At 37.2% G+C, this 25,468-nt stretch overlaps 1 protein-coding gene across 4 annotated transcripts in view; it reads right to left on the bottom strand.

Annotated features, from left to right (window-relative positions):
• Positions 1-25,468, bottom strand: part of LOC117606873 (zwei Ig domain protein zig-8) — a 146,343-nt gene that overhangs the window by 98,867 nt on the left and 22,008 nt on the right. For 2 of the 4 annotated variants that reach the window (XM_034329869.2, XM_034329867.2), the window contains one exon: positions 2,125-2,229. The gene's annotated coding sequence lies outside the window, so the exon portion shown is untranslated. Of the gene's footprint in view, positions 1-2,124; positions 2,230-25,010; positions 25,248-25,468 lie in introns of those variants that run through there. The other 2 variants (XM_034329866.2, XM_034329872.2) reach the window with 2 other exon arrangements.

Raw genomic sequence — 25,468 nt, forward strand, 5'->3', positions numbered from 1 at the left:
TTGCTACAATTTCTATAGGAATATCAAATATTGTGGATAGAAGGGGTAAATATAAAAAGAAATTATGAATCTTTACGAACCCTAAAATGAAATTTTTTGTTCTGTTTCTGTTTCCTGTTGACCGTTTATCCAGCTATTGATCACGCGATATAAAGCGGTGATTAATAACAATCGCTCGAATGACGAACAAATTACAGTGATTCGCGCACGAACCGCGAACAGTGAGTACGGAAATGCATAATGCAGTCTTCTATACATATATACATGCTTCTGTTATCGTGCACAGGCTGCTGTATCCTCGTGCATCTGTATTTGCATAATAGCTGTGACCTCCTCCCTTTCCTTCGCCTAGCTTAACTTACAGCTGAAACTAATAACGATCGTTATCGGGATCGGTGTGGTCAGTCCCTCTTCCACGAGATTGGTGAGCTGCAATTTTTGCGCCGGTATCCTGCCTTCTTTACGCTACCTTCTTTATTGCAGCTTACCAAATGACACGCTCAACGGTGAAATATCAGCTTATACGAAGCTTGCCAGCTCATTTCGTTCGCTCATCAAATACACGCGCGTCAAAGACGATATTGAAACCGTAATCTTCATCTTGACGGTGCTATCTCGACGGCATCTTTATTTCTAATCATTTTTTAACGAGGAAATACTATCATGTATCGGTATTACAAATTTAATTTAACGAAATAATTTAAGAACGAAGCTGTGAAGAAATTGTATGATTAGACATTAGACAATCCGTGATATTTCAACGTTTGAGTAATCAATTTATTAAGTAATTCAATCTAAACTGAATTCACCTGGTCACGAAAAACACGTTAATCCAACTGGTAAATTACTCAAGATCACACGATACCTAACGGAAAATAGGATAAAAGATTCTTTGGAGGTTCAACGAGGAAGAAGAACCCGGAAGAGACAGGCAAAAAGAAGGTAACGGAGGTAAGGAAAGGAATTTGATCCCAATAATTTATAACCCTCACGACAATACGAACGACAAGCGAAGAGCCGCATAAATCCTCGGGACTGCTCCGCTTGTATTTTGAAATTTATTCGCTACCCGAAGGAGAAGATGCCGGTATCGAAACATGCTACAGACCTGGAAGGAAGCTAATGGCTAGAAAATGGAAGAAAAACGAGAATAAGCCGCGGTTGTTCGAGTAAAAATATTGCCCGGGTTGTCGCGGTGCTGTCGCTACCTACTTCATGAATTAATATTGCAGACTTAATTTTCCGCGCATGATACCAACGCTGAAAGTATACTTCCCTTGACGTATTTGGGTCAATGAAAGCCCTTTTTATTTATCGCTCTACGTTGAAGAAGAATTTATCAATGAACGCGGATAGTTTATTTCTTATTGAAAAATCACCTATCTATCGTAAGAATTGAACAACAAAGAAGCAACGTTCCAAAGTGTTTTGATAAAACGACGTTACCCTGACCTAATACGAGAGACGCGTAGAAACGAGCTCGTTAAAATTTCAGTTTGAACCCGTTACTCCTTCCCTGTGGACTTTTAATTCCAATTCCAACGGGTCGTTTCGTTTGTTCCAGCCGTTGTTTCCAACCGTGTCAGATCGTTACAGCAACGACAAGTTACCGACCCGTGAAACTAGATCCCGAAAGGGACCGGAACTGTTCCCAAACACCAGGGACCGTAACCTGCCCAGAATCTTTGGAATGGCTATTGCACAGCCATAAGTGTTATCCGTGCTAACGCGTTGTCGATTTACACTGCATTTCAAAATTTTCTTTTACTGCCAGAAAACTCGCCATTTATTGTAAAATTTTTTATTTAAAGTATGGTTTATTTATGGTAAATGTTTAGAAGCTCTAAAGTTATTTGTTAAAATTCAACAAGAAAGGTCAGCGTTACACAGATTTTTCAAAAAGTGTAAAGAGCATTTGTGAGTGCAGTCGCCTATTTTGCCAAATAATAAATAGTCCTTTGAAATTTCGAGCAACCTTTCGAATAAAAGCTTCCCGTACATTTCCAGTTAGAGGTGCGTTATTGTATTTTACAATTTTGTAAAATGTAACACGGTTTCGCGTTAGTTCTTGTTCCGCCCACTTTAAACTTCAATATTAAACGAGAATAAATGTTGCTTACTTACATTGGTGTTTGTTCACGTACTGTTTACAGCCGAAATTTTCTAGGTTGATTTTTAAACCGGATCTTCCTCCGAAACTGCTGTTTCACCGATGTTGCTCTCCCGTTTCTGAAACACACAAAGTTTTTCTGTAATATGTTTGCCGCTACCAAGTGTTTAATAAAAATATCAAAAAATTAACTTCACGGCACGAAAAAATATTAGAGAGAGAATTCTTCTTTCCTTTTTCGCGAACAAAAAACAAACTTTATTAAAATTCACGTACACAATTTAACTTTGCTATTTTCCGTCGGCAACTTTTGCTTCAAATATTTACAAACTATAGTAATTTTATGCATTCAAAAATTGAAATATTTATTCATGATATCGTAGCTTAATAACTTTAAACATTTACTTCAACCGCTTGTTATATACATACAATTTTTCTTATTAAAACAATGAAGCAGTTTGCGTACAACTTAACAATTAACATAAACAAAAACAATTTCATCGAAAATTTCAACGTTTCTTCCCAATCTTTCTGATTTCCAGAAATTCGATGGCCCCGTGGCGAGGTTCCATTTTAAACGAATTGCTCCTGCTTTTATTGCTACATTCTATTTCGTCCTGTTGCGAGATGGACGCCGGCATGGCTCGTTTCCGGAAAAGTGCTGCTCTCCCACTCTCTCTGTTCCCAAATACGCGTTTCTCCTGTTTTTTGGGCTGGAGTGATTCAGACAGGGCTTAGAAGGGAACGGGAATAGGGTAAGTGGACATCGAGGATGATGTTGACCTCTGCTACTGCTGTCAACCGCATCCAAGCTCGAGCTTGTGCGACTCGTTTCGAACGTTACAATATCTACATGTTGAAACATTTTCCAACTGATCCTCCTACTCTCTATCTTTCTCTCTGTCTCTCTCTTTCTCTCTTTTCAGCGAGCTGTCAACGTTGATGGATGCTCGCTTCGTTTCTGCTCGCAATATGCGTGATGCGTCGAAGATTGCCCTTTGAACTCCGAGTGCTGCTGGATTTCGGATGGACTTTGTGATTGATTTTGCTCGTATACCTATACGCCACTTCGTACTGATTGCAAAACTGTTTTCAGTTAATAATGAAATTCGTGATTTTGGCAGGACATGTTGTTTTCAGTATTCTACTTTTTCTGGGAACTGATTGATCTTATAAATCAATTTATTTTATTGAAGATACGAAGTGTAAATAATTATCTGAATGAATTTTATTCCCTGCTTTAATCTCATTTACAAAATAGTGGATTCCAAAGTCTAAATAAAAACGTGCAAATATGAAACTATAAATTTTATCCCACTGTGTACCTACTAAACCACCTCTACGCTCAGTCCAAGATAAATCGTATCGTTGATGTAAAACAAGCCCCTCGGCCTTTCCCTGGAATGAAATATATATCTCGTAGACGACCAGCTAATTTTTTCTCTGTCACTGAGGTAATTTTCACGAGAGCCACGCTAGGTGGTACAATTTTCCATTCGTTCCGGGGCCGGTCACTCCGAGAAATAAAATTTGTAACGTTGATCTACCGATGTGCAGTGTTCAAGCTATTACGTTTAATATCATTAGCGTGATAACCGGTGGAACTCAGCTTCGCGTACGCTTCAGAATTAAACATTCAATTCCGATGAAAGCATTCCAGACAAAAGTTCTGCTGGCTTGACACTTTAATCGCCGATTGACGAAAATTATAACAAACGGAAATTGGAAGTGTTCGATCGAGTATAGTACATCTCATGTCAGACAGTTGTGTACGGTTCCGATCGTTTGTCTCAACCCGTCGAAGATTTTCTCGCCCGTGAAAAATTTAATTGCTTCGCACTTGTTGATGAACGACTTACGGATTGACGGTACTGATAGATATTTTGCACCATGCCTTGCAACTTTTCAAACGATTCAAGAATATTGAAATTGAGAATTCAAAAATATTGGAGTTAGTTGTTTCAGAAATTATTTTCTTGACTGTGTTAAATTGATCGATTTAACATAATAATGCATTTTTATATTGACTAAAATAATTGGAGCAATCGAGGGAAAGCGGAATTTTTTTTTTCATCACACTATCACACTACTGAAAAGTTGTTAACGTCGTTAAAAAGAGCAGAATTTTCCCTTTAAAATGACACCGGTCTCATGTCAGTACGACTTTCCGTCACTGAGATATCCGCCTTTAAAGTTGAGCATAATTCTGAAGATTTCGCTATTGCTGTCTCTCTCGCGCAGTCACTGACCTGTCCATGCGTGATTGATGCTGAGAAACCGTTTTTTTACTACGCGTAGTACGCACGGCGCCACTACGCGCTACCAGGAAAAAATGTAGGTCAGCTCGTTTTCTAAGAAACCGGCTCCCATTCATAATTGTCCCACGCGTTACTATGCGCTACCGCCTAAACTTTAAACCTTCATATCTCAGGAACCAATTGAGATATTGATTTAAAACAAATTGCATGTTAAAGAGTATACTTCCCTCTATCTATGGATGATATTTTCTTATAAATAAACAATAGATGTTTATGCAAATTTATGTTTTATATAAACCCCGTTGCCAAAATGGAAGATAATTATTCTCTTGCATTATAAATTCATTCGTACATACATTTACTTAAGAACTTCTCAAGTCCCTGTATAAACAATGACTGTAAACGTAGGCGCAATAACTTTTGTGTTGACTAAAATGAAGAATATTCCGTGGTTTAGCTACCGTAGCATGCTTCCTTCCGCTGCTACCCACCAGGAGACATAATAAGCACAGCAAATTAAGCACACAACACGAGTCATGTAACAGCTTCCAAAACGCTTCCTCTTGCATTGCCGTTGGGAACAGTTCCTACTGATCTACTTTTAGGAAGTAGTTAATCGCTCATCCAGGAAACTCGGATGCGTTAATTTCCGATCAGTTTCCGTGATCCATGGACGATAGAGGCGACAGAGTCACTAAACAGCATTAAACGTATTTCCTTGCGTGTTCTGTATCTATCTATCGATTATGTGTCTCTTCAATTGATTATTCGTTCCAAGCAACGACTGCCTGGTTCGTAGAAATATTTCCGTTTGTATTTGAACGCGATATATGTATAAGTGTTGTACTATGAAAAAAAACAAAAAAAAAAAAAAATTTCTCTTAGAATTGAAAGGAACGAAAACTTTTAAGCTTTTAAGCTTTTACGCAACATTATGCATGAACCACCAAACTCAACGAAGAGTATGCCAAAAGATGATTAAAGAATCGAGTATTCTTACTTTTTCACGCGACCCAGTGATCACAGAATGGAAACGTACAAATTACCGTATCTCGATAACAATCGTGAAACGGATATAGGTACGTAAGTTCGCGTGTCAGGCTCTCTTCCACGCCCTGCAAAAATTACACGCCACCCTTTCGAACAGCGTACAAAATTACTATGTAACCCCCTGAATCCAATGCCACCTGAGATGAATTTGTAAGCTCGTAAAAACTTTGCACGTCTCAGAAAATGGAGAAGAAAGAAATACAGAATTTTACTTCTGAAGAATATTTAATTTAACCCTTTAATTGTAGAGCATTCTAGAAAGAAAATAGAAGAATTTTATCACGCAAAATAAATAAATAATGGAAAAAACTTTTTTACCCAATGGAAACAAATTTTACAGGTGCTATGAAAGCGAAACACTATTTAGACAGACAATCCTATTACCAATACAAAAGCTTTTGTTGGATAAAACAGAATGCTTGTTTTCCACAAAGGTGGAGCAAGGGTGCAGTTTTATTATGTGTGCACTGCACAATAAAGAGCAGCAGTACTTTTCTACCTAGAAATTCATTATTAATTTTATAAAACTAAAGAATAGAAATCTAAATCTCCAAGAATAATAAATGTGTTTGAAATACGTGTTTCATATAAGTGGTTCCAAAAACCACTCGCGAAACAGACAAACAAATGTTTCAGCGGAAATACGACTCCGTTCAATCTACATTGTTGTAATATTCCTCAGCCAAAGTACAGTCTATAAATACAAGATTTTCAGTGCCATTGGTGTCGTAAATTCTTTGACCCAGTGACATTCACAGTTTCAATCTACGGAAAAAGAGAGCCAACTGCCTGAAACGGTACCACTTTGTGTCTGTCTCAAACTAAAAAGATCATCGATAAACCGGTTGGCGGTGATCCAACCCCCTTCCGGTTTAACCCTCTTTCACCTGTCCTCATCTCGTTCTTCCATCTCGTTCCCTTGCTCTTCATCCATCAAGCCCAGAACAGGTGAGAGGAGCGAACCTTCGTTGCTTGTCGATTCACCTACGACCATATTTTCAAGGAACTTACAGTCTGAGCACGGATGTCTCGATTCACGTCGATGGTTGAATCCACTTCCGTTCCAGCGGGATAACCTCGTTCCAGCATTGTCATTCGACCCCCGCTGAACGAACACCACCGGAGATATTTCATCGAGATTCCAGCCGGGACGTTCTGGTATTTCATTGTCATGGAAATAGACATAAGACGAAGCGGGAAACGACGAGTTGGGGCCAAAAAGAGGACCCTGGATTCTTTAAGACGAGAGAGAAAGAGAAAGTCTGCCCGGTTTTCAGCCAGGATTCCGACGAAACGATCAGGGAACGATGTCTACGAATCGATTCGCACTACCAAGATGACAGGGATGTGTTCGTCGCACGGCAACCGAGCCGATTCGGGGGCTAAGTACCGTGAGGATAAATAATGCATGAGCCAGACATTTTACTTTGCTCGTAGCTAGCTTCGCTTTGATACCCGTCGCGTGACTACCGTGAAAGAGACGGCTTTTCGCGTAATACGCTTGTCGATTCTTCGCTGACACCGGTAATGAAGTTCAGCAAGGCTGAACGACCGATGTTCCCTTCAACTGCTTGCTTGTCTCTTCGTTCATCGATTCTTTTGAAAATCACAACGCTCTGCCACGCCATTACCAATATACTCAATTTTCACCCTCACCCATGGAATATTAATATGTACTCAGGTGAGACGTTCGCCTTCTTTGGGGTAAGAATAAACGTCGGGATAGGAGCCTTTTGAAATCCTTTTGTAAAGGCCAAACCCATCTTGAATCCTATCAAGTTGCCTCGATGTTAATATTCACCAGTTTAAGGAAAGAAGCTTCAGCTACTGAGGGTACTAAGTTTTAAGACGACAAAAGCAGACGCTGACGATTAAGCTTTACATAGAAATCGAAAAGAGAAGACAGCCACAGGTCAGGTCTTCGCCATCCAATTAACGAAACTAGAACGGTAATCCCATAAAACGACACTCGTTGAACAAAAATATTAAGTCCCATTAGAACTGGACGCATGCCAATGCTCAGACCTACATATATGCTAGTATCAATGCTCTCGAACCACGCCCAATCTTCCTATTTCCATTCTCGCCGTGTGCAATCCTACAATGAGTTCGAAGCACGTATTCGTGAACCGCATATTCCAGCTGGTCCGATGCGTGCAGAGAACTGGTCGAATCCCTGCGCGGAAAGTTTTAATATTTGCGCACGGAATCGAGGCTTTTGCAGGCCAACGTTCCACCGTTACTGGAATTATTAACATCTCGACCGCCGCGCCGCGCCGGATAGAAGCGTGTTGCTTTTTGGTATCGAACAGAAAAGGTGTATAGCGTTTGGTATTGGTTTCCATATTTATTTCGAACCGAGTACCCTGCACTTTCGCACGAATATTTTAACAAACATTTTTTAGAAAGCAATTACGACCTGTAGAACGCGTGTGATTATTGATGGATTTTGGCACTGATGCAGTATTTTAACCTCGCTTAACTACTACGTGCAGAGAGATTTGAGAAGAAATATAACGAAGATATTGCACTAATAGGATCATGCTCCGTAACACGTTTGCAATAATTCGAGGTTACCTACTGCGAAGTTTCATGTAGTAGCACAGAAAACACTTTTCTCGTATCTATAAAGTTTCGTACGGTCTTCTTTTTTTCCATAAAAGTATTTCGTTGCTCGCGGGATAAACGGGCTCGTAAAATTATTAACACTAAAACTATTTCCTTGTCAATCCAGTTTGAGTAACATAAAAGACGAGCTACACTTTTACTAAAACCTGATCTCATAATCATTTATTCTGACACGATTTGCTGACATAAAAGGTACTGTAAAATGGTGTTTATGACGCGTCAATTTTTAGCTTAAGGCTGAACGTGTGTTAGCTTCTTTTGGTAAGAGTCAGCAGCATACACGAGTGGCTGTTTTATATTCAAAGGGTATTTACCTTAATGAAGGTGGTCCGTCGTGCCACCAATATTCCAAAGACCGTGTTTAATTTTACTGGCTGGACGTTTGCCATCGTTAAACGACACAGAACGAAACGGTATCAAATTGAGCAGCGTGGCTCGTTTGTGCAACACACGTCGCGTGTAAATTTCGCCCGCCACAAAAGCCTTGTGTGTTCGTCGCTGTACACGCAGCTGTGACAGCTTCCTTTATTTCTCCTTTAACCGCGTGTCTATATGCGTAACTAATTGTAAGAGAAATGCTTGTGTCAACGTCGCTTTAATTTACTTCAATTGCGTGGAGAATGTATATGTAGTAGTTCTCGTTATGATGAATACGCCTTACGCGCGATATTACGGCTTAATAGTACAGAATTGAGGGTTGATAATTGTGTTATCATGTTGTAGGCTTTTGCTATTAAAATACAGAATTTGGATAATTTCCAAATTTAACTCTATTTGTTTTCTATTATTTCTTCCAAATCCTTTGATTATAAATGAAAGGTATAGCTTTAGTATTAAAAAGAAAATCATGACGATAATTGACGTTAAAGCCCAGCAACGTTTAAAATCCAATCAGAATTCGCGGGACAATTCCTATGCTAAGCAACTGGGGTGTAGTTTTTTTCAAATTTCACAGATAAACCGGTTATTCTGTGTCGCGACGTGTACACCGATAACGACACGGCTTCTTCTCTGTTATTTTCAAGCTGAATTGTATTTCGAGTCACGTGAATGAGAACAGAAAGGAAAGAGATAATCAGCCGACCGCGCATTGGCGTATTTCATTTGCTATCGTGATCTTGTGACGGTTCAAGCTTTAATTCGAATAAAAATGCTCTGGCAAGGAAACTGAGATATAAAAAATAGATATAAACGTCCGCAAGACAAACTGCCGATAATGATCGATGCAGATTAATACTTCCATTTCAGAAGAGAATTCTTATTGATGAAATAGATATGAAGGCAGTAATAACCATAAATCAAAGTGCATTTTATGAAATTGTACTATAAAGAGAATCGATGATTTTCTTGTCGGATACCGCCAGCTCCGAACGAGTGGCGATGGGTCAACTATATGAATTCATTGAACATCGGTACACGGGGCTCGTTGCATGCATCGCCTCCCGGACAGTGATGCCGACGTGGCTGTTCGCCGCGAATAAATCGCTGAGAAAAGCGATACTCGATTCGCTGAATCGCGAATGCACCGATAGCTGGAAATAGCAATAGACCGAACGGCCTCCGCTTTCGAATACGCGATTAGAGGCGAACTATTATCTTTACGAACACATTGTTAACACCTAGCTTTATCCAGTTGAGCTATTTAATAAAAAAAGAACCAATTAATGCGGCCTTCGAACGTACTTTCGTAAGATATACGGACGTCAAAGTAGCCTACACGCTAGTGCAGTTCTGAAATGCAGAAAATCATCAAGTATCGTAGCACAAAATAGCGATGCAGCAATCGAAGAATGTTATACATCCGGAGAATCGGAATGGAAGAGAAGCGATCAGAGGAGTTGGCAGGAAGGATCGTTTCGTCTATCGGAAACTCTCAAAGATCGAAGCGAATCTCGAACGAGGGAAAATAGTTGGCTGAGTAAACGTTGCTCAGGCTCGAGTGGGCCGAAGCTTCGTTTCAAGCCGTTGCGACTCTGGTCGAATGAATGTTTGATGCAAGCTCCGGCTTGCTTGCGGATTCTCTCGCTGTCTCGTCAGAAGAACGACAAGCACGAGTTGACGCAAGGTGCAGCAAGGAACCTCGAGTTTGCAAGCTTTCAACGGGGCTTTCGCCAACTACTTCCGTGTCCCTAGTATACCCTACCATTGTCTTCCGGGATTCGGTTGAATTTTTCAGGCTCGCTTTTTGCGATCGCGCGCACCTGTGTTTCGTCGCGTTGCTTATCGTCCGGTGGCTTTTACGAGGGGGATTATCACCGGCTAGCTATAAAGGGATTATAGTGATTGCGGTGAAAACAAGGAATTCGCATCGTACACTCCGGGGGCAATTTCGCGCCTGTGCACACGTGCGTGCCGCTGTTGTGACGAGCCACTGTGATGAGTGTTAATTGTACGCTGAATCCACTGTGTGTTTACCGAGAAACACGCTTTCCACCGAATGCGACGAGCGAGAGAATTAATTCTCTTGTAGCAACGAACACTTGATTTTACCTTCAATGTCTCTCTGTTGTTATTGATTCGTTAGGTTCTCGTGGAATAATAATGAACGTCATTAAAAATTAATCAACAACGCCACATTTTTTATTTGTCTTCAGTGTTCAAACTACCCGTTTAAAAATTTGTTTTACACCAAATTACGTGTCAGAGAACGATTTCACGAGTGTATAATAAATTTTATTCCTCTATTTCTCTGGAAAAAAAAATTCGATCGTTGAATTTCGGATAATTGCCATCGTGTTTTCCCGTTACCGTGGCACGTAGCTTTCCGTTTGTTTGCCTTCCTGCAAAATATCAGCCAGGAATTGTTCGTCGGCCGAGTGAATTTAACGCGAAAACGGTATTTTATTACAAACATTTTTATGTAAAATAAAAAACAGGGAGACGGCGCGTGAGTCGGAAATGCTTCGTTAACGTGTGCTTTCTATTTTATTCGCGGTACCGTGCACAAAAGGAGGTAGATATTTTTGCAATATGTGTGTAACGGTATCTATGTGATTAATGCATTCTACGTGCAGCAGTGTTCTTTGTAGAAAATTCAATAGGATACAACAGGTCGCTGAATGAAAATCTGTTGTCTATTTCTTCATAACGTTGCATGCAGTAAATGGAAAATAATAAATTTTCAGAATATAGTTCTACAAATTTGATGTTTCTCAATAATAACCCTTTCACTGTCACGTTAACTAGAATCAAAATTGTACAAACTCCTTTTCCATTCACCAGTTAATTTCATGTCTGACAGAGAGTAAAATATCTTCTGTTATCGAAATTTTGTAAGTTGCACGTTTGAATTCCCGGAAACAGCCTTCGGCCAGACTGTCGAAAGGATGGCGCATTTGGAAATTGAAGATTCGACAAGGCGAGGACAGCCTGGAAGTTCCCGCGTACATTTGCCAGTTAGTTACCGACCTCGAAATCAAAGCTATCAATAGAACTAAGGGAAACGACGAGATCTCGAAGAGAAGTTTGTATGCGAAAGCGTGAAACTCGACGAGGTTGTAGCGAACTACCCTTCGATTGCTCTCCATCGAGAACTTGATTAGTTTCGTGCATCTAGTCGGTGTCACATAGCTGTTTCCTAGCACACTCTGCTTCAAAACTATCTATTTCATATTGGAGCTTAAAATAATTTACTTTTTGCTGCCACGTTTGAAATGGAAGCAGAGATACTATAGAAATTGTAGCTCTCACATCCATTTTATGTTATTTTCTTGTTCATTTCTACGTTTCGATAAAATGAAGAGGAGCGTTTACAGAGGAAATCAAATTAACTGTAATCACGGTTGGCCGGCATTACATTTGATTAGTTCAGTATTTAGTTGTTAATTATTTACTTGAAATTAGATGTACTTAAAAGCTGGTATTCCATTAAAATTTCATTACGGGACATGCGTTATATTACCTACGTACGATGCGGTAGGTTAATAAAATTTCATTAAGGGGACCCTTTTAAACGTTATGAGACAAGCTTTTCATACGTTACTGAGGGAGGTAAAGTATTCTGAGTTACAATCACGTGCATACAACCGACTGTGCATAATAAAATTACATTCTTATGGTAAAAATTAATTCTCGCCCATTCACAGTGAAATTCGATAATTAATTCTAAATTTGATTATTTCTACACGGAATAGCGTTGTCATACTTCTCGTTGAAGCGAAGTTGGTTCCGATAACGAGTATGGAAACAACTAACAACATTAATAATTCGCAGCCACAAATCACGTGGAAAGTTAAATTGAATTCCAACGAGCCGGCTAAGGAACGAAGGTAAAATATTAAACACTCGACTTTTTCTGCGATATTTCTTTTACCGTGATCAATACTTCTAATTTCAATTTTCAAAGGTATACTGTTGCAACCCCTTGTTGAAAGTTTCAATGCAAATTCAAATTGAATTGATATTTTTTTCATAATTTTCAAATCTGTTCCAATTGAAATTTTTGAAAGCAAAAAGGTTGGGAATTTTAGCTGGAGATTCTCAATTTGAAGTCGTTAAACACGTGTTAATCATCGCTTTCGAGACAAAGCGAGAACGAAGTACGAAACGAGCATCGTTGATGCAGCGTCGCCACGTTAAAATCTAATTAATGAAACTTTCATGGTGCCGGTTTATTGTTCGCTATAATGCGTGAACGTCGTAACTTTCCGGCTTGGTTGCCGCTAATTATTATCGTTGCCGGTGTAACGCAGCACGGAATTCTGAATGCAGATGTGCCGGTAATATTTAACTCGGTGTCAGGCCGTGTCGATTCAGCGGTTCAACTTTGCGTGCAATTTAAAATGCGAATTGCAAAGTAACACCACGAGACAGCTACGGAATAATTCGATTCTGAATTACGCGAGGACGTTAACTATTGTAACGATCTAAATGCAATCACGAGTTCAAGGAAGCTTGAAATATACATTGAACCCGAGACCACGACCCACCTTTAACTGTGTAGTTTAAATGGAAAAAGTTTCAACGATTTAATGTTTCTTTTGTTGGTCAAAACTTGAAAGCTGGACATTTAACGACGGACTTTGTTCTACATACCAAATGAACTTTTTTAAATAAAATCTAGCACTCTTGGAATCTTGGAATCTCAGAATCGTAGAATTCTAGAATCTTAGAATTTTGGAATTCCGAAGTCTGGAAGTTTTGGAAATGAAAAGTCTTAGAATCCGTTAATTACGAAATTAAAGGTGGATGTACAACTTCGTGGAGCACTGTACATATTGCCTACTCGAGAATGGAATCTCCATCAAGCATTGCGGTCGTACGACGGTATTAAATGTTTCCCGGTCATTATATTGTTTCACTGTTGTGATAGAATTTCGTCGAAACTTCAGCACTGTGTGCCATTGAATTACTCGTTTACCGTACAGAGGACAATCAGGGGAAAACTAATCGAGCACACTCCCAGAGCACCAGTAGGGATGATGTTCTAATTGCCGTTATCTATTTTGCTAGCGAGGCGACATGCTACCAGCAATTTGTGTTCTAGACTGTTAACAGAGCGATGACGAGGGTGTGAGAAGAGGTCGAGAGGACCCATCGATTTAGAAAGATAAGCAGGAAGGTTAACAAAGGAAAACCGTGGCTGAGAGAAGTGGAACAGAAGGGGAGTAGGCTAATTACGGGGTTAGAATTAAGAGGGGTTAGTTACACTATTCTGGACCTAAAAAATCAAAGCACCCTTTAACAATTCTGTTATAATCATGAAGACCGGTAATCATTTAATCAATAATTGTAAAAAAATTGAAATTTCATTATATAATAATCGTGGCAACCATCATCGTTTACTGACCTCCAATTCATTCTACAATTTCTCTTTATTCTGAAACCGAATATCATCTTCTGCCCGCTTGTCATAAATAAATGGTAAGACGTAGTACAAAACAAAAAATTAAGAATAATGATCCTCTTCACAAAAGAACCAAGAAACCGGTCTTCTCATCTCCATCCTATACAATCAAATTTCACAAACACAGAAGAAAATCCTTACAACTGATTCTACCTCGCATTAGACACATTGTCGTATCTTCGCAAAACAAAAATGAAAAGGTGGAGCAAAGTACAGCAGTGAACCATAGAATAAAGAGGTGAAAAGTGGAACGCGAAGTGAAACGACGAAGTGGAGGAAAAGCCTGGAACGAAATGGCAGAGAATCGTACAAAGAGGTGTGACAAGGTGAAAGGAAGAAATTACACGCGACGTGAATCGGTTTGGGGTAGAATACGGGACACGATGAATTCGCTGATGTTCAATGGCAAAATTATGCGAGAACGGACGAAACGGGATTCGTCACGAAAGTTCCTTTGGACTCTCGTCGTACAGTTAGCAATTCAGTGGATGTTCTCGGACGGTCGGATGCAAACTCGAGCCCGAGGATGTTCGTGGCAGCTCCGACTTCCTTGATTAGCATACCGGCCGATAATCACCTCTCGATCGACATATTTATCATTCCGTTCTGGTTTGCAGATAATACCTTCGAGTGCACCGAATAGAGGCCAGCCTTTTTGCTGGCGATTGCTCGTTAAACTTCGAAAAACTCTCAATTAGCATTCGTTTGATCTTTGTGAGTAAAAATTAGACTATTACGAATAGTATTTATATCAAGTTATATACCGTCACTTTTACTTCCTACATATATTTTAATAAAAATTCATTTTAGTTTAATTTAGTTTAATTGCCGTACGTAACCAATTTTTCCCACGGTTTTTTTTTTATAAATTCACACGGAAATTTTATTGATAGCTAAAAAAAGAATTCATCCGTAGCTTATACATGGTGAACGAAATATCGAATATCAATAGACGCGAGTATTTCTGAAGCTTTACGAGGTTTTAGTTTATTCGGAATGCCTTCCAATGTGAAACTTTGTGCGATAAATTTTCGCGCGATTTAGTTGCAAATAACGTGGTTGTGGAAATTTTTAGAGCTAGTGAGAACGAATAGTATGAAACGATTGGAGGTTGCATCCATTTTACAGAAAAAAAAAAATTTACAAACAAATAGCACTCAATATAGACAATTTTCTAATGCAAAAATAGCACTTTAGAGTGATTCAATCTGTAATTTATCAGGTATATCGATTTCCTCTGTTTATATTCCGCCTCATTTCAGGAATGCAATACTATGCAAAACTTAGTAATTTAAAACTGATTACACTGTATTGTATATGTATCGGTGTTATTGATTTCCGTTGCTTCTTTTATCTATTTCAGGAAATAATTTTCCGATATGAAGAATTTGCATCACTCGCCCATACAGTAAACTTTATATTTCTGAAATATTATAAATCATATCAACGATTATCTATCCGCTTTATAAACAATGATGAGTATATTGACGAATGGCAGTATTATGCGTTTAATGATCACAAGTAGTCGAAACCGATATAAGTCATCCGGATCATTATAACGCGTTTCACGTTCCTCATCGAAACCCAGAAATGGTTTAAATAAATTTCGACGATATAATGGAATTCAATTAACGTTGATAATTGCACCGATCACCTCCGTGGTCGAGCACAGATTACTAATGAACATGAATCGCTGGTAGGCATGCAATAATTGACATTCTCAACGAAAAACGCTTGGCAAACGAATCGGCTAAATCGAGGAACGCTTCGAATTTCATGATGAATGGAAGTCAATGAACAGACAGAATGAAAGGGTCTAGCCGTATAAGCATAGTGAATCGGCCCCAGTAACAATTTCGGTTGATATTGATACCACATATTGCTTTTTGCCTAAACAACAATTGTGTGCAATTTCAACCCCCTACCCCCTCTGATAAGGGAGATATGAGGGTAAAACCCAAAACCTTTACCATTTTTTTTCTCGGAAACTATTTAAGATATTTGATCACGTTAAAGTGCAAATAGTAGGTATTCATTAGTTGTATATCATATTTTTTTTTCAAAATTTTTATTCGATGATTAAGGGTTGAAAATTAATAAATAAATCTTTGAAAATGATTTTTATAAACAATCCCTTGGATGACAACCACCGAAAAAATTAAGAATAATCCTTTACTATTTAACTATTATCTGTAAAAATTTCAAGAGTGTCGGATTGGTACATCATAGTTAAAAAAAAATAAAACCAATGCAACGCCCTTTCATAAGGCAAAGCCGGCCTGAACGTTAGAGGCGCTCAACCTAACCGACCTACAGGGGAATACGTAGCGCCGACCCGCCACGTTTCTCGTACCAGAAACAGCTCTCAGAAAAGTATGAGCTCTTCTTTCCCTAAACTGTGTGTTAATTAACAGTCATTTATTTAAATAATATATTAACAATTTAAATTTTTTAATTAAGTTTTCTGGTCCTAATTTTTAACGTCCGTGTTTTCACGGTGTTTCTCGTTTTAAGTATGTGGGAGCCCTAAAAAGAGCTGATTATGTTGTACGTTACAAATGGCACCCTTATATAAATGCAACTAAGGTGTTCCTCGTTTTAAGTATGTGGGAGCCCTGAAAAGGGCTGATTATTAAGCCCTAAAAAGAGCTGATTGTGTTATGTATTGTCAGGTTGAAGTATATGATTTGAAACAGAAAACTCAAAAACTTTTTTTAAAAAAACACGCTTGTAAATAAATTTTAATCTTCGTCGCTATTTTCATCAATAACTGGAATAATGTTAGTTTTGTCAAATAAGTGAGTTAAAATTTCGGACGGTTTAACTATTCTGGATTTATAACGCGCATGGGATAAATAATAAATGATCGCGACGACGTGGGAGCAACAACCTACCGTTCTGTTACCATTCGGACAATCGCATGCATATTGGTTTATACCCGCGTAACTATTTACGTTTGATTTGTATTCTATGTAACAATTGTAAGTTTTACCGTTTATATGTCGCGACCGAACTTTCATTTTTATAATGTTATTGTTTTGTTGTAAATATTGTACATTTAACGCGTCATGTTCGTCCAATAATTCTGCAAGATAACGTTTTTACCGCGAGATTTTAAAGTTTGGAAATTCTATCCAATTAACGACTCCTCTATATTCGGCAACAAGAGGGAACAAGACAGTGGACACTAAAATCATGGACTCAGGATCGTACGCTTTACCCTTTATGATGCGTCTATTTACACGCCAATTTAGGCTCCGTGATTGCGTAAAAAAGTATCAGGGCATATAAACCGCATTGGAAAATACACCATTTGTACCATAAAACGCGCTTAACTCTTTTCTGGACACCCATATACTTAAAACGAAGGTCACCTTAATTGCAGCCATTTCCAGGTAGTACTGGTACGCTATAATATAATTAACCCTTTTCAGGGCGACCATATACTTAAAACGAGGAAAATCTTAGTTACAACTATTCACAGGTACCAGCTACAATTTAATTAAAAGTAATACGTACGTGAAAAGGTAAAAACGGAAATAGTTATAGAAGTCTATGTTCTTTACAGCGTTGAATAGAATGATATTGCATTTATAACTGTGATACCTTCTTTGACTATTAAAAGGACAACTAATGGCATCTAACACAGTGCCATTGTTCAAGACATGGTATAAATCTGTGATTTAGGGCTCCCACATACTTAAAACGAGAAAGACTGTGAAAACACGGACGTTAAAAGTTAGGACCAGAAAACTTCATTAAAAAATTTAAATTGTTAATATATTATTTAAATAAATGACTGTTAACTAACACACAGTTTAGGGAAAGAAGAGCTCATACTTTTCTGAGAGCTGTTTCTGGTACGAGAAACGTGGCGGGTCGGCGCTACGTATTCCCTTGTAGGTCGGTTAGGTTGAGCGCCTCTAACGTTCAGGCCGGCTTTGCCTTATGAAAGGGCGTTGCATTGGTTTTATTTTTTTTTAACTATGATGTACCAATCCGACACTTCTGAAATTTTTACAGATAATAGTTAAATAGTAAAGGATTATTCTTAATTTTTTCGGTGGGTGTCATCCAAGGGATTGTTTATAAAAATCATTTTCAAAGATTTATTTATTAATTTTCAACCCTTAATCATCGAATAAAAATTTTGAAAAAAAAATATGATATACAGCTAATGAATACCTACTATTTGCACTTTAATGTGATCAAATATCTTAAATAGTTTCTGAGAAAAAAAATGGTAAAGGTTTTGGGTTTTACCCTCATATCTCCCTTATCAGAGGGGGTAGGGGGTTGAAATTGCACACAATTGTTGTTTAGGCAAAAAGCATTATGTGATATAAATATCAACCGAAATTGTTACTGGGGCCGATTCACTATGCTTATACGGCTAGACCCTTTATTCCCTGAATAAACGTGATCGTAATCATTGATTATCTGCCTATAATCTGATTATCTTTATATTTGAAACCACCGGCATGATTTCCAGAAAAGATTTCTATTCGTGGTTCGAGGTGAAACTTAGAAAAAGATCTCTACGGTGGAAGAACGATTTCAAGACTTCTTCTCCCGCAAGACGTTTGGAGAAACTATTTTCTTCTGAATTCTTTGACGAAAGCATCCCACAAACGCGATATCGCGGTTCGATGTAGAATATCCGTGGGTGAATCGTTCGGAACTATTTCATTCTTATCGTTCGCTCTGCCATGTTCGAGATACCCCTTGGAGAATATTTTCTAACACGAAGAAGTTACGAGACGGACCGCCCATTTTTCGACGAATCTATGTTGAATGTCTACGCACCTGTATAAACTATTTGACGATAGAATCGTAAGAGACGGTGAAAGAGTTGATTTCGATGATTCAAAAAAAAGGCTGCAAAGGTTTCTCAAGGAAAACAAAAATGGAAATATTGCCAGACGCGTAGCTAGAAATAGCCAGAGAACAGTTTCAGCCTTTTATTTTTGCAAATGGCAGGCAACTTCGACTACAGCGTTTACGCGAAATTGCATGAAAATTACATCCCTCCGGAGGAATGAACGATGACTGCGATGGAGGTGAGAAAGAGCATAGAACGGGGTAGATTTACGATGAGGAAGGAAAGAGAACTGTAGTCCCTTATGCTTATAGGGCTGGATAATACGAATGGGGAATATTGAAGAGTTCAGCTCTAACTATTAAAAAGAACCATTCTTTAACAATAAACTCTATAAAATAGATAATAACGTTAAGGATTTGTAGACTATTATAGTCTGTATAATCTGAAGAAGGGTTAAAAGAAAGAAATTGAAGAAAATTCTAACAAGTAGCATTAATATCGAATCAATTTTGTGAGGCATAATTGCATTGACTAATTAAAATACACAGGTGTCCTGTATTGTATAGGACTAGATGTACAAATATGTGTTTCAACAATGTGATTGCGTCGCGTTATATCGACAGCAAAACATGCGAATAGTTTTGAAATCTGCGATCGCGGTTATGTTTTTGGAGAAATAGCATTTCGAATTTCGATCGTGGACCACCGTGATTATAGTAATCATATCCAACACGTTTTCAACGCGACATCATTTATACCGCAAAATTTGAATACCGTCCCCTCTCTTTTGTCCCTCTCTTGACCCGACTAGTTTGTATCATTGATTTCACTGCGATTCGAGCGTTTTAGGAACACGGTTCGTTACTCGTGTTTCGGACGTTATGTCCATATAATTGCTGGAAAGGGACAGAGAGAGATGGTCCGGTAAATAAAAGCATCCATTACGCTACATCCGTGAGTATCCTTCTTTCAATGTAAATACGATAAATATATCGTGTGCTGGTATTGCTGTGCCAGCATACAAGAAAAAATTTACAACCAAAAATTGAGAATATTTATAATTTTGCACCGATGTGTTGGCCGAGAGTTTCATACTTCAAAAATTTATTTTTATTTAGCATTTTAGCAATTCGAAAAATTGATGGCAGAAAGCTTTTAACCAGTTAATAATAGATTTTTTAGCATGCACCATGATCAAAAATTAAAAATTTAATAATTCTATGTCAGGAGACTTGTGCTTACTGATAAAGACCTTTTCAAACATCACAATTAAAACTAATTAACTTTTAATTCTTTAATTTTATTAACCTGAAAAAGGTATTTCCTTCTCAATTTTTAATTGTTTCATTTACTATACAGAATGTCATTGCACGTGGATGTTTCATTTACTTTGACATTATTTTTCATGTTTTAACTTAACAGGTTCCATGAAAGCTTCAAATTAGATATGTACATAAATTATATCGTAATGCTTTGTTATAGGAATATCACAATTATACTATATTCGTCATGCTTTCATACCATTTTATCTCCGCTTTAACTCCAAGTTAAATCAAAGAGTATTTTTCCTGGCTTAATTAAAGCTGTACCTCCGACAGACATTATGAGACACTAGTGGCTCCCGCCATTAAAATAAATGTTGAAAAACTATTTAACGACGTGTATCTACGTTATTTTTAACACTTGAATAATCAAACTCATTAAAATGATGGATTCTAAGTTTCTCATTATAATCTATATAAATTTTATAATATTTAACGAACCAAAATTATATAATTTTTTTTCTAAATTACTCTTCATATTAATGTCATCAGAATTAAAATTTGGAGAATTCCTACTCGTCCTATGTCGTCATTTTTTCTAAAAAAGTCTATTTATTGAACATAATTTTATCTCTAATAACCTTTTCCAATTCTATGAACCATCATATAGATACCTAAACCGTCTTATTTGTAGTGTGTACGTTATACAAGTGTACAACTCGAGGCAGTTTGATCCATGCATTATGATCCATTAATTAACACCGGCTCAAAGCACTGCGTAATCGTATCCAGATTGCACGACACGGCACAATTTCGTAATTGACCGTCCGGCCCGTTTGTTTCATCACGTTGCTTCGAGCAGCCTGAATTTTCCCATTTGACTTTCAGCAATTTCATCGAAGAACAAAGCTTCATAAAACGCTGTTATTTGATTGAACCCGCCGGCGCGGTGTGTAAATCTGTGCGAATTCTCGGCGATACGTTCGGAGAAAGCAATAATTGCGACTAACTGCAACTGAAAATTTATTTTACTCGATCATTCGTTCCTGCTGCGCCAGCTCTAATTACTCGGCTATATTTTTATTCCTACCGATATTTGACATTTCAAATATCCGGATATTCATCAAATAAAGCTTCTATTCTTGTCGGAAATTAAATGAATTTTCATCCTTGTTTATCTCAAATTTCAGTTTTTCTAAATCGGCATAAATTCACTTTAAAATTTGTTTTAAAGACACGGAATATTAATTTGATGCAAGTGTAAATTTTATATGTTAAAGCTATCAAATTCGGCGACCACAATTGTCAAGAAAACCGTATTGTAAATCTTAAGTAGCATAGCTCAATATTCGCCGATCCGAGTAGGCGACGCATGATAAAATACAAGACGAGAAGGCTTGCAGGCAATGCCAAAGGAGTTCGTACATCGTGACGGTGAATCGTTCATTCTTATTTCCTGGATTGCTCGACTTGTACCACTGACATGCTTACAGCAGAAAGAATCGCTTTTATCGGAAGCCAGCTTCGATGATATTTACGAGCTTTCCTGCATGACCTGCGCGCGATTTCACGCGTACCGTTCTAATACATAAATCCTTCCAACCATACAATGGGATCCGATGTGGAAACTAAATTGATGCCTCTTTTACATAGTTAACAGTGCCTTTCTACATATGACATAATTTTGATTTTTGCAAAAATTTCACTGAAAATCTTAATATTCTGAGATTTAACTACCTTTATATTCAGTAATACACAATAAAATAGAACGAGTATAATTTAGAGGTTCGATACATTAGCTAACTTTTCCCTGATTCGTAAAAACCGAAGGAAATGTTGATGCAAATGATGCAAGTCGCCTCTAATAAACGTCGCAGGACACTTGATTTATACCGTCACGCTTGAATCGTAGATTACCTTAATCTTAAATCAATTTCAGACAGGCTTTGCACAGCACTCGTAACGAAACGTAGGTACATACATTAAGTCGTACTGTACCTTTTCTACGTGTCGTATGCAAACTGATTACAATTTTACCATTCGAGGATCAAAATTTATTTTCACGAAAAAAAGGTGGTTCAAAATATTTTACACCGTATTTTTCATTTATGTTTTCATATAAACGCTCGGTATTCTCGATTGTTTAATTATTTACACGATATTCTGTAATATCGCATAAAACGAGCTTATTTCAATAACAATTACGATACAATGATTCAATTATGTTCTGCTTAAACAGTACACAGGTTACCTCATACGTTTCCCAGTATAATTATGCCAATGTTCTCTATTAGTATGAACAAAGAAATTTCAACAATAAATTCTAGACAGAAGTCGCGTAAATAAATAAAATTCATACTGTTGCTCTACTTTGAAATAATATTGCGTTAATAACAAAATAAAGTGATTGTATCATCTGTTATCGTTTCATAATTCCGGAAAATCGAAACTCAGTTGAGTCCATAAGGCAATAAGATGCAATCTTGAAATTCAAAGTTTCAAACTTTCATCTCTAAAAGTTCGGGTACTTTGAAAGTTCGACAAGTGGAAGGTTCCAAAGTTCAACTGGTTCAAATGCTTCTGCTTCGTGTACTAACTACCCTAGTGCTGCGTTCAAGTTTCAGCTTCCTCACTCAGAATATCGGGTGTTAAATTTACCCGTATAAATTTGACTACAGCTTTACAAAATTTTCTTCTGTTACAATTTTATTGCAACACACAAACAAATATACGATCTGATAAAAGCAAATGATTTCTACTTGAAAGATTTGATTTTCCTTCTTTATGATAACAGTTGTTAAGAATTTTTATAAAAGGCAATGGTTCATCAATTTTTATACAAAATACCTCATAAAATATAAATTATTTTCAGAATAGCACTGATTAATCAATACAAAATTTTCCATTAATTTAACTGCTATAGAAAAATTTGATAAAATTTACATATTGAAAAGCACAGGATTAAAATTTATTCCTGTTAAAATCCTTCTATTCAAAATTTCATCGGATCAGAATCAGAGAGACTACAATTTTCCGAATCCATTTTATTATATTCTGAATAATAGGGTAATTGAATTGTGTACATTATAAATATGCAATGCAGTTGAATAATTTGTAAATTACGAAAATACTGATTCAGTATTTGTTTGAGGCAAATATTAAAAAAATAAAAAATGGAGAAAAGATTATCCTGTATAGGACGAAGTGGAAAATAACGGTTATGGCGCTTCAACACGCATGTTACTTTTTTTTCTATTTCATACTCATATTTATGTCGCTGGAAAAATGTATACAAAATTTATCCAGCTTTGCCAAACAGTGTAGATATTTCTGGAACGTCCTGTGAAATCTGTAATATCAACAAATCTGTCACTGGTGAAATCAAAACCAGCCAACTACTATCTGTGCACGGAAGCACGTAGATTTACATGTCGGGATAACCATTTATCAGGTTTATAAGTTGCCGTGACGAATAGGCCAGTACGATGAACCATTTTCACGAAGCGGATTTGAAGAATTTGTTTGAACGCGTTAAAGCTACATACGTATCGCGGTTTCAAGGATTCTCATTTATTTCTGCACTTGAAAAGTATGAATTTCTATATTTTACACAAACTGTAGATAAAAGGTTTGAAGAATTCTTTTATAAACTGTAGGGTTCTACCATACACGGTACTCTACAAAATCTACTATCATATTTAAAAGTACTAGAATAGTACTTTGTCCATAAAAAAAAAATTTCAATTTTCTTTGAGTAAAAATTTTAATAAGTGTGCTAATATTTCTAAGCTTTGGTGTATATATAAATAATAAGCCAACGTTATATAATTTGTAATTTGTAATCCTAATAATAAAGTAATAATAAGATCGACATGCTATAAAGATTTGTTTCTTTCTCTCGAAAATACTTCTGCACTGAAACTTATCAGGACATAAATTACAGATTACTCTCCAGCGTTATTTATGTCGTGAATATCGAACAGGTCAGAATATCATCTTTAAACGTAATTTATGCAACCACCTTTATTCCTACTACTGTTATACATTATTCACGTGCATAACGCGATGCTTTTGTACACTTGTACAATAAAAGAAGAGGAGGATATAAACAGAATCTCATATCTGCTAGTAGAACATTCATCTCGGAAGATCATAAAACGTAGAATCTTTTCTCCTCGCCATGTAATTTCGAACAGATGTACACACGCATGAATATATATCATAAATTCACGAGATGTCGCCATTTGCTGCGAGCATTTATCTTCATTCTCTCATTAAATCTTTTCATTTGCCGTGATATAGCTACAGTATTAACTTTTATAATATCTTTGTTATTCAAAACGTATTCCTTTCTATTGTGGAGAAATAAATCATCATAATTGGTATCACTGATAATTTGATATCATATCTGAGTACAATTGAATTATTAAACTGTTGAATATTGCATGTTGTAATTTCAAATGGGAGATAGATATATTTGGCTGCCATTTTACTTTCGAATGTTCACGTATTTCAGATGGAAGCTAGCAAGGTAGCCATATTTAATTTATCAATAAACTGAAAATGTTTATGCATCTAACATAAGATACGTCAAAAATATTAAGATATATAAAATAATAATTACTTGAATAATTTGAATTTAACTTCTATATAAAAATACTCATTTCCATGAACATTCGAAATCGTCAGCTATGTTCTATGAAACAAGAGCTACATGCGTGTATACATTGTTCGAAATATTAAATTATAGATACTCATATTTTACACCAAAAAGATTAATAGCTAAATTTAAACGGCAACAAATGAAATAGTCAGTATTTAAATCCATTTTCGAGCAGTATTTTATTACCAAAATGGTCAGTATAAAAATACTAAACGGTTAGGTTAGGTTGGTACATAAATAGCGAATGGTCAGTATGGAAGGATACTAATATATTTATACACTAATGTTTATATGATACACTTCCTATTTAAATACTGACCAAAAGGGATTAAAATACAAGCCAATTTAAACTATAAACATGTTGTTACATACCGACATGAAAATTCATCGCTCCGGAGGCGTCAGCACGGAACTGCAACTTCCACTCACAGCTTCCACACTACTTAGTACCATGAATAAATAATGAAAACACATTTTGTAACGCGCGGAATATTACAAATCGCAGTAATGCATGAAACACGAAACACGAAACACGAAACACATCACGAGACGAATGTTGATTTAGCAATGTGCGGCCCGACTTATTGCGACGCAATTAATGTGTCGGGTCGGGTCGTGTCTAGTCGGGTCGGTTCGGAGAACATCGGGCGGGGTCGGTCGGGTATAGTCGGGCCGATTCGGACGAGTTCCCGCGGGCTAAGGCCCACGACCCAACTCTCATGTAAATACTTGATATTGCTTGTCATAAGCATGTTCAAAATTACATCAACATTATGTTGATCTCTGGAATCTCGTCTGCGCGATTTACCTCCTCTGTGTTTACATCCTCG

Source organism: Osmia lignaria, chromosome 2 (assembly GCF_051020975.1).
Source record: "Osmia lignaria lignaria isolate PbOS001 chromosome 2, iyOsmLign1, whole genome shotgun sequence".
NCBI lineage: Eukaryota > Metazoa > Arthropoda > Insecta > Hymenoptera > Megachilidae > Osmia > Osmia lignaria.